At 38.4% G+C, this 10,525-nt stretch overlaps 1 long non-coding RNA gene across 1 annotated transcript; it reads right to left on the bottom strand.

Annotated features, from left to right (window-relative positions):
• Positions 1–5,481: 5,481 nt before the first annotated feature.
• On the bottom strand, positions 5,482–6,422 carry LOC149386601 (uncharacterized). The gene is made up of 2 exons (XR_016301135.1): positions 6,312–6,422; positions 5,482–6,191 (listed from the first exon to the last, which is right to left on the bottom strand). It is a non-coding gene; the product is annotated as an uncharacterized LOC149386601 (long non-coding RNA).
• Positions 6,423–10,525: the final 4,103 nt, after the last annotated feature.

The following is a 10,525-nucleotide window of genomic DNA, read 5'->3' on the forward strand; positions in this document are numbered from 1 at the left end:
CGCCTATCCTCAATCCATTTCTGGGTTTGTCTTTCTCTCGTTTCTCGATTGCAATTTCTTATTCCTTTCCCGTGCGTCCATGGCGGAATTCGGAGATTCATCGACGGGGAGTTCTTTATTTCGATCCGATGAAGATTCGAGACGACGTTCCTTTCTCTCGATCTAGTGAAAGAACGAGACGGCGTCCATTCTTGAAGTTCAGACGGATTCTCATTTATTCGGAGACAATTCCGAATCTCAGTCGCAATCAAGACGACGACGCTGCGACAAGTGTTAGTCTATCAAGATCCTTTTCCGGCGAATCCCGTCGTGCCATGGCTGTCAAGGTCCTCTGCGAGTCCAGCCGTATCAGCCCTTAAGAATCTTTCTCCGGTGAGTCTCGCCGTGCCAATATGATCAAGAAAGGTTGACGAAGACGCTGCGTCAAGCATCAATTTTTTTTCCGGCGAGTCCCGCCGTGCCAACGCCATCAAGATTATTCTCCGGCGAGTCCCGCCGTGTCAAAGCCATCCAGATTCACTCCGTCTACCTCGCCTACAAAGCTGCTGCAACCCCTCGCCACCGATGTCCAGACTTTTCCGGTGGTTCAACCGCGGTCTGGAGTTGTGGATCCCAGGAGGGAATCAGCGCCGACGTGGTGCAGAGAGTGTGGGAATTCGCGGTGTTCAGTGCCGTGATTATCGGAGGAAGTCTGCTCAGAGTTGCTTCGCATTCGCGAACAAATTTTTAAGTGATCGTCTCTATAAAAGGGCAGTTCATGGAGTTGTACTACAATTGCTCTCAGTTTTCCAGGATACTTGTTTGTTTTTCTCATGTTCAAGAAGAGTGACAACTCAATCGGAGTGGAGGTTCTTGGCTATTTCGGTTCAGACGCTTCATCAGCATTTGGACTTCTTCACCAAGTTATCTTCTACGGAGTCAAAGTTCAGTTCTTGAAAAATCCATGATTTTCAAGGCTGCGTGGGAATTCAAGGCTGTTCAGAAGTTGTTCTTCGCTCGCCGAGTCCAAGTGGGTGATGGACTGATCTGTTCTTCACCAGCGAGTTGATTGTTTCCAAAGTTTAGTCCAAGATGAACTTTTCAAGAAAGTCCATCTTGAGGGGGTGTATTAGAACTCTCAGGTTTTTAGTCAGCTTAGCTTTGTTTTAGTGAGTCAGATGCATTGTCGTTTTATTCTTTTTTCAATAGTTGTCGTTTATTTTCTTTGTAACCAGGCTATATAAAGTATCTTCTGTACAATTCATTTCAGAATCGAATAAACAGTTTTCACTCTGATTTTCTCATTTCGAGAACAGAGATCTCCCAATTCGATTTCTCACTATCAAATCCTAGAATTGCAATAGAACTCGATGACTAGGATCAGGTTTTGACTTTTTTTTTTACCTCACTAAAGTACATATCAAGCACACAAAGAAGACTCTGTATCTGAGAATAGCAATCAAGACTAGGAACAACTCTCAACCAAGTCGATCTAACTTAATCCCTCTAATCTCAATCTCACAGAACACGCTCACACTAATCTTGACTAACTTGCAAGAAGAAGAACCCTAGTACAATCAGAGAAGAAGACTAAGAGAGAATATACGATATCACTTGGACTTCAACCTTCTCAATATATACTTAAATCAATCAACTAATAATCCTGATCATCTGAAGTGCATGTGATCGAAGGGTCACAAACGCTTGGCATCAAAACGACGTGACTGAGTGGTATAAAGACGACACTCAGCGTCTTGTCGTTTGTCACCTAAGCGAGAGACTTCTAACGCACCTGCACTTGGGCCTTCTGCATTTGGGCTTCACATCTTGTAACACAGGCGATCACCGTCTCTTGATGAAAGCTAAATATTTTGTTGACGTTAGTTTGTCAAACCCAAGCTCTTTGTGGTGATGCTTTTTGGTGTATAGTAGAAAGTGGTTGCGTTTTTTTTATTTATTTATTTATTTCTTATCTTTTACCGCCTTAAATTTCATTGACGCATCAGCCATGCCATTTCATGTACTTAACCATTATATATTTCAATTTTCCTCTAGGTTTCGTCAAATAAAGATAAAAGGTCTGCTTGTATCTCTATTTCTACGGATGGTTAAAAATGCTTAACTTTTTCTTCAGTATGAATGCCTCCGTGTTCTTACCATTCAAGCTCTTTTTAAAATTTCCGGTGTTTTCTTGGTAAGAAAATTGCCGACTCAGTAAGGCAATAGATGTTCTGATTACACTACTTGGAATTTGTATATTTTTTCTATATAACTTGTCTTTTTGTGTGTATAACGTAAAGCTTCTTATGGACACACAACAAATCTTGTAAATCATTATATCCATCAATAATGTAGTCATGGATACACCAACACCACATATACAAACATATAAATAGGTTTATATATGAAAAATTATATGCGTAAGCGAATGCCTGGTATAATAATAATTCAAGGTAGCTATAACAATTATTGAAATAAGAACCGCTGAATCGTTATACCTTCTATACAACTCACAACAAAACCGTTATATATATATATATATATATATATATATATATATATATAAATCGAAAATAAGTAAACATTTAAATATATTTTATATAAAAGTGATGGTAAAGCAAGAAATTCATTAAAGCCACTTTTGTTGGGTGATATGAGCATTATTGGAGAATAAAAAGGTAAATGCTCTCACCACGAGAAGCAAACCACGTTTAGACCTGTCGGGAAAAGGTGGAAATCATTGATAACCATAGTGATGCATATGATATTTCACCCTCATGTTATTTATCCACATCACAGGCTTGGTAGATAGATGGACCACTGATTGCTCTAATCTTGATAATTGTTTTAAAGCTGACATAGATCGATATTAGTTAAAGTGTATTAATGATGTTGTTGTATGAACTTTTTACGCATTAAAAGTATTATATCAACATGAATACGTTAAAGCGGAAGCAAAAGTGATCGAATTATCTCCGACCATCGTTGTGTTTTTCCGCGAATTTTAGACTCCGACTCCGGCGAGTTATTTCAAGGTTCTTCTAAGCTTTCGCTCTTACCACGAGACCGACGAATCAACGTGATCCCAAGATCGGCCAACTTCCATGAGGCGTAACGGCATTTCCAACGGATCCCTCGACGAGGCGGGTCAATTGAGACGGATTCTTCGGTGAGATGGATAAGCACGTACACGAGGCGTAACGGCGTCTCGGATGGACCCATCGGCGAAATGGATAAGTCCACGAGGTGTATCGGCGTCCCCGATGGACCCCTCGGCGAGACTAAACAATACTACGCCAAATTCTCACTTATTTTCTCTCACAAAAATACATTTGATACCAACCAAACAAAGAGAACTAAAATAAGGCCACCAAACTCATACAATATCACCAAAAAAAAAAAAAGAGAGAATGAGGAAACTAAACACAAAAGACGAATAATATACTTCATAATAATAGTTTTTCCATCTTATACTTCCAGGTTCTTGAATTTGAACCCTTGGAGGATTGCAAAGCACTTCAGGTAATTCTAAATTACCTTGGCTTTTTTATGGGTAGAAGATTGATGTGTTTTTATGTATTATAAGCTTCTTTTAGGAGGTGAAAATGCTTTAGCTTTGCTTAGCTGGAAATTTTTTGTTTTGCCCCAATTGTAGATCGGTTAAAATGGTACACGGTTCACCTGTCATGCATAATTAAAAGGATAATTTACAAGATTACCCCCTGAACTCGTGCTTGATTAACAAAGTGCACCCTGTACTCGGATTTTCAACAAAAAATACCCTGAACTCAGGTTTTTGTTGACTTTTGCCCCTTCCGTCAAAATTTAGCAGTTACCGTCCATAACATACGCACGTTTTAGTCACATGTTACCTCAATTGAGGGTAGAAAAGTATTTTTAGTATATTGAATTAATTTTTAATTTTTTTTCTATATAAAATCTCTCTCTCTCTCTCTCCTCTTTCTTCTTGTCTTCTTCTTCTCCTCCCGCGACCGATACACACCTGCAACAAAAGGAAAAAAAATTGCTACCATAAATAATCATCACCGGGTTGTGATACTTTTTTTTTACCTTAATTGTGACCTTACTCTTCACTTGGGTTTCCAAAGCTTCGACTACAGACTACAAAATAGATTAAAAAAACACACAACACAAAAATTCAAAGTATTAAATAAATAAAAAATACAACCACCTTTTGGAACTTGACCAGGACCAGGAATAAGAGTTTGACACTGCCCTGTTTCAGATAGAAGCATCGGTATACATCTTTATTATAATAAAAAAATTCGTAACCCTAGAAAACCAAATACAGAGAGTTTGAGAGATACTTACCAGACGTGATCAGCTTGGAGTTGACGGCGGAGCGTTCGAAGGTGGCTTCAACGCTGAGCGTTTGGGTATAAAGAGAGAGAGAGAGAGAGTCAGAAAGATAGAGAGAGCGAGTCAGAAAGATAGAGAGAGCGAGTCAGAGAAAGAGAGAAAGACAAAGGGAGAGAAAGATACGAGATTCCTATCTGTTTGAGAAGAGAAAGTTCAATATAACAATCAACGTAACCCTAGAAAACCGAGAGAGAGTGAGAGAGACAGGGCCGGCCTGATATATTAGGCAAAAATAATATCAGTCGCGGGAGGAGAAGAAGAAGACAAGAAGAAAGAGGAGAGAGAGAGAGAGAGAGATTTTATATAGAAAAAAAATTAAAATTAATTCAATATACTAAAAATACTTTTCTACCCTCAATTGAGGTAACATGTGACTAAAACGTGCGTATGTTATGGACGGTAACTGCTAAATTTTGACGGAAGAGGCAAAAGTCAACAAAAACCTGAGTTCAGGGTATTTTTTGTTGAAAATCCGAGTACAGGGTGCACTTTGTTAATCAAGCACGAGTTCAGGGGGTAATCTTGTAAATTATCCTAATTAAAAATGAAAAACATTTTATTTTTGAAATCATCAACACATACCTATGGTTTGCTATTTTCTTCATCAAACTCACTGTGATTTCAGGAGTTTGAGAATGCCAGTGCCAACGGGAGCACGAACACGTCACAAGTGCAGCAACGGGGACAAGAAATTATGCATATATGTTTGCAACGGGGACATAAAGACCACCATCTCTCGATTGAAGCTAAATATTTTGTTTCCGTTAGTCTGTCACGTTTGTGGTGATGCTTTTTGGTGTATAGCACTAGAAAGTAGTTATGTTTTTTATTTTCCTGATTTTCTATTTCTTATCAAAGCGGCCTTAAATTTCCCTTGAATATTATAATTAGCCAGGCCTTTTTCATGTACTTAAACATTATTTATTTAAATTTTCCCCTGGGTTCGTCAAATAAGGATAAAGCAGGGTCTTCTTCTTCAATGTCTACTTCTACGCACATTATGCTTAAAAATGCTTGAATTTTCTCCATGCTAGCTCTTCTTAAATATCATATTAGATCATTAAAGTATGTTACGTAGTATTAGGTAGCTGAAATACGACAAAATTATATGAAAGCATCACATAGACACGACACGAGCGAGACATTTTATTGATAAACATAGACGATAAGTGGAAACATATATAGAGGAAAGAGATAAAAGTAGTATAGATAGCTAGCAACATACCCATTTTATTGTGCATGATTAAGTAATGACTATATATCTCACATATGTATACATAGCCAGAGAGAGTACGTGGAGAGCCAGCCATACGTTGCATGCATGCATGGATTTATTAAGCAACAAGCGAAGGGTTAGGGCTAATGCACTTTCCTCCGCCAATACGGCCTACGCACGCCGCGTTTCCGCAACAAGGTTCGCTGTCTTTATAAAATTCGCACTCGCCGCCAAGTGGCACGCAGGCAGTGCATCGTCCTCCGTCTGGGAGAGAGCCTTTGCATTCCGATTTGGGGCAGCAAAACATCCATGTGCGCCCAGTGTCTGACCCGCAAGGAGCGCCAAGTGGCTGGCAGTTTGGTGCCACGTCCATGGAAAACACGATCTTCCTGTTCCCGATGCTCACCGTCAAAGGCTCGTTGGCTTCGACGTTCATCGTGTCCACGTGGCGGTCGCCGGAGGCCGACGAAGCAGCCATCATCAGGGCCACCAAAAGAAGAATCGCGGTCTTCATCGCTGTGTGAGTAATTAAGTGAGAGTTGATGATGATTATATGTTGGGTGTGTGTGGTGTTGGTGAGGAGCAATACTTATGAGGCCATGCTCTATTTATAGCACTGCGAAGGAATGACATTAAAAAAAAAAATTAATAGAATACTGATGCCAACCAATCACTGGTCACTCTTTCTGTCCATGACATAGCTAGGGTTATGTGATGTGGATAATATAATTCGAACCGTATCTCAGATTGAGTGGTTCAGATTCCGCAGCAACACAAAATATCTCTTCGAAAAACTGAATGTAATTGTTTTTAGCATAAACATTCAATCCTCTGCACCGTTACCGCGAAGATCAGGTTATAATAATATTTATTAAATATTTAGCAAAGACAAAGAGTATTAAATCATCATATTTATATATATTATATATATCAACACATAAATATATACTTATGCTTTCCATAATTTTTTTTTTTAAAAGTCAAAAGAGAAAAAAAAATTACATTATTTAAATGTCTTAATTAAACAAACTGCTAGATATACTTAATTCCAAAAATATATTTCTATTCTAAAAAATACAGAAATTAATTCCAGAACACTATATTTATTTATATACAAACATGACCAGTTACTTACTATATATATTCCGAAATGCTATTTAAACACTCCCCGTTAAAAAAAATCCTAGCGTTTGATTACCCACAACAATACATGGCATGTAATATAATAATCAACAATAATAAGTGAAGAAATATACCAACAAACGCGCTTAATTTCAGGTTTCTGATATTGGTGTTCTTTTATGAAGTAGTGTTACGTCAAGACAAAAAAAAGATGGAACCAAAACTAATAAGTAAAATAAAAACCGTAATATGAGAATAATTGGGTTGCAAAGTGAAATTATAAGAAGAAGAAAAACATCAAAATTAAGGGGCTTTATTTTAACGGATTGTAATAGTTATCCAAACTCAGCGTCCATATTTAATTATCCAAATACTTAAATTAGAATAAATGCTTTTTTTTTTTTTTTTTAAGAAGTGGGTGACCCAAGGGCTTAATAGGTCCGCTCCTGTGTGTAGTTGAGGAACATGCATTGTGACTTTCTTTTCATGATACTACGAATAAACTAGGTGCGGATAGAATATTCCTATGCTATACCTAAATATGCATGAGTACCACATACCCTGATTTCCTTTCTTGCTAACTTGCAAATGATCAATCCAAGAGAAGCAAATCAGTGGTCTTAATTATCTATCCACCAAATAAGATGCACGTACGTACATGTGGATGAACATCACGTTTTTAAAACCAAATAATATATCCCATCTACTTTATTTGTTTTTTTTTTCATTTTGGTCCAATCTATGTACGTGCTGTTATTTGTATCACACGAAATAACTAACAATCATCTGACCAACCCAAGATCTTCAAGAAAACACGGACTATTAAAAGAAAATGCGGGAGAGGAAATACATGCGATCTCAAAAAGACTTTCTAATTCATGAGCATTCCTCTTTATCCCAGAGCATCTTCAATACGAACACGATGAAGATGTCAGAAGCGTGTGAGTGCTTTTCGCAGCTGAGATATCAAGGAACACAAAGTCCTAGATGGAAATATGCAGAGAAGATTCCAACCAGGCTGTTGAGAATTGATCGAACACACACCTTGAAAACTAAGCCGGCCAAACAATCAATGGGATCGAAATTTGTGCAAGAAAAAGGACACAAATGATTTTTTCCCGTGCTTCGGTGTAAAACACACCTATTGCACGTTGAGGTCCGGCAAGAAACTCGGTGACTAGGATCATGTTTTGACTTTTTTTTTTTACCTCACTAAAGTACAGATCAAGAACACAAAGAAGACTCTGTATCTGAGAATAGCAATCAAGATCAGGAACAACTCTCAACCAAGTCGATCTAACTTAATCCCTCTTATCACAATCTCACAGAACACGGTCATAATAATCTTGACTGACTTGCAAGAAGAAGAACCCTAATACAATCAGAGAAGAAGAATTAGAGAGAATACGATATCACTTGGACTTCAACCTTCTCAATATATACTTAAATTAATCAACTAATAATCCTGATCATCTGAAGTGCATGTGATCAAAGGGTCACAAACGCTTGGCATCAAAACGTGTCTTGCGCGTCGCTCAGACACCTGGCGTCGCTCAGAAAGCGAGCGACACCACACGACATATGTCCTGGCGTCGCTCAAAAAGCGAGCGACGCCCCACGACACGTGGCGTCATTCGCTTTTTGAGCGACACGAGCCAGGGCCGGCCCAAACTCACCGGGGGCTCTAGGCGATTCAATATTTTGGGGCACTATAATACTAATAAAAATTTAAATTTTCAGGGTAAAAAATGTAAATTTTTTAGAAAATTAGCTAAAAGTGTAAATTTTTAGGGTAAAAAATGTAAATTTTCTTAAAAAGAGGCAAAAAGTGTAAATTTTTGGGACCCCATCCACATATGGGGCCCTAAGCCTGGGCCTAGCCAGCCTTAGCCCAAGGCCGACAGTGACGCGAGCCCACGTGGCGAGTTCTGGTTGAATGGTCTTTATTTTACTCTTCTGCACGTCAACCGAGCTCAAAAATATTATTTTGTACGTCGCTTTAAAATGTATCCGACGTAAATATAGCGACTTCTAGTAGGTATTTTGTAGTAATGAATATATCTACGGAAAATGCGTTTAAATAATAAATATGCATGCACGTACGTACGTATTGCAACAACGTAGCTAGCTAAGACTATCCACCACCCTGTGGCTGTATATTATATATAGCCACTAATATTATTATAACAAGGTGATATGAAGCTAGCTACTTCTATCTACTGTTATTGTTGTTTGCGTGCATGTATATATCTCTATGTTTTTGTTATCTAAGTTGAATTAAGCCGTGTGCTTCTTCTATCTACTGTGAAACACGTTCTTGAGTCTTCGATTTGAATTCAGTATGCATATGATCTTGATATCAGCTTTATTAAGGGTGTACGAAAAATAGTAAATTGAACTCCACCACTAATTTTGAAAACTATCTGGTTGAGTTAAAAATGATATTTTTTTTCCCGACTCCGATCTGATTTTTTTAAAGCGATCTTACAAAGTCTAGTCCCGTTTCAAATATTAAAGTCGCAATTCAGACTTACTAGACTGGCTCTACAATTTATAATTCTTTCATTTATTTTTAGAGTTTTTATGCATTTTTTTTTTCTTCATAAAATGTTAATTGGCATGTCAAAATATAAAATAAGAATCGATTAAAAACCAGACGACAACGATCCAGATAGTGCTAAAATGTGTTTGTTTTATTTTCTCATTTAGCCCCGGTCCAGTATGAGTTTTTCAACTCATTCACAATGATTATGGATCTGATTTAGGGGACTTGTTTGGACAAGACTTAATTATGCACACCCTTGATACTTTACAAGGATCGTTGCAGACAATCTCAACTATAATCGATGACCTAGTGCTATACATCCTGGTGGTCGAGGCTCTAGGTTGTGAGACTACGATCGAACTGGTAGCAGTCTTGTCAGTTTACAGGCTGGCATGTAAGTTTTTAAATTATTAATTCAAGATCAGAGCAATTAGCGATCTTATCGATCTACCAAAAATGATAAAATACTTTTGTACGTTATTGCTAATCAAATGCATAACTACATCGTGGTGTGGCCATGCAGCATTATTACACGTGCATGAAACATGTAAATAAGGAGGATCAACTGGCTGATATCTTCACAAAACCTCTGGATATGGTGAAATTTGAGAAGCTCTGTTCTGCTTTGGGAGTGTGCATACCTGACTTATAGCAATTATTGGGCTGGCGAAGTCATTTATGGGCTATGACTTTGGCACACAGAAGGCCCAATTGGGAAAATGTTGTTCATAAGCTCTCTCAAAATGCAGCGGTTAGAGTACTTCGTTTGAATTACAACGTGACGGTTTATTTCCCAAGAAGAAGCACGATTTTTCCAACTGCTATCATCAATTTCGCAGATCTTTGCCTCTTATTGCATCTCTCTTTAATCTCTTCTCTTCAGTTCTTGAAAAACTCTGTTTTCTTCATAATCATGGTGTCCACGAGAAGAGGTACAGTGAAAGCCTCCAAGTCCACGATAAAAGGAAATTAAGGCCAAGGCTCTCTCTTCGTCCAAGACGGAGAGCGTTCAAGTGAACAAGTACGGTGTAAGAATCAGAAAACCTCAGCCCGTCAGAGTCGATGGTGAGGCCGGAGACTCTTCGTCTAGGGCTGAGGCTACTGACCTTCGTGGTCTTCTTCCTCATTTTCCTCAGGTATCAGTGACAGTTCTCCCTCACCCTGTTCATTCCTCAGTTTCTAACCAAGAAAGCATGCATGTGGATGGTTCCTCTGAGCCTATCGGTTCTGAGAGGGAAACCATGAGCCCCACAGTAGAGGCCATGATGACTCTAAGAAATTCA

Source organism: Urtica dioica, chromosome 9, assembly GCF_054948205.1.
Source record: "Urtica dioica subsp. dioica isolate 48M chromosome 9, U.dioica_male_clone48M_v1_H2, whole genome shotgun sequence".
In the NCBI taxonomy this organism is placed as follows: Eukaryota; Viridiplantae; Streptophyta; class Magnoliopsida; order Rosales; family Urticaceae; genus Urtica; species Urtica dioica.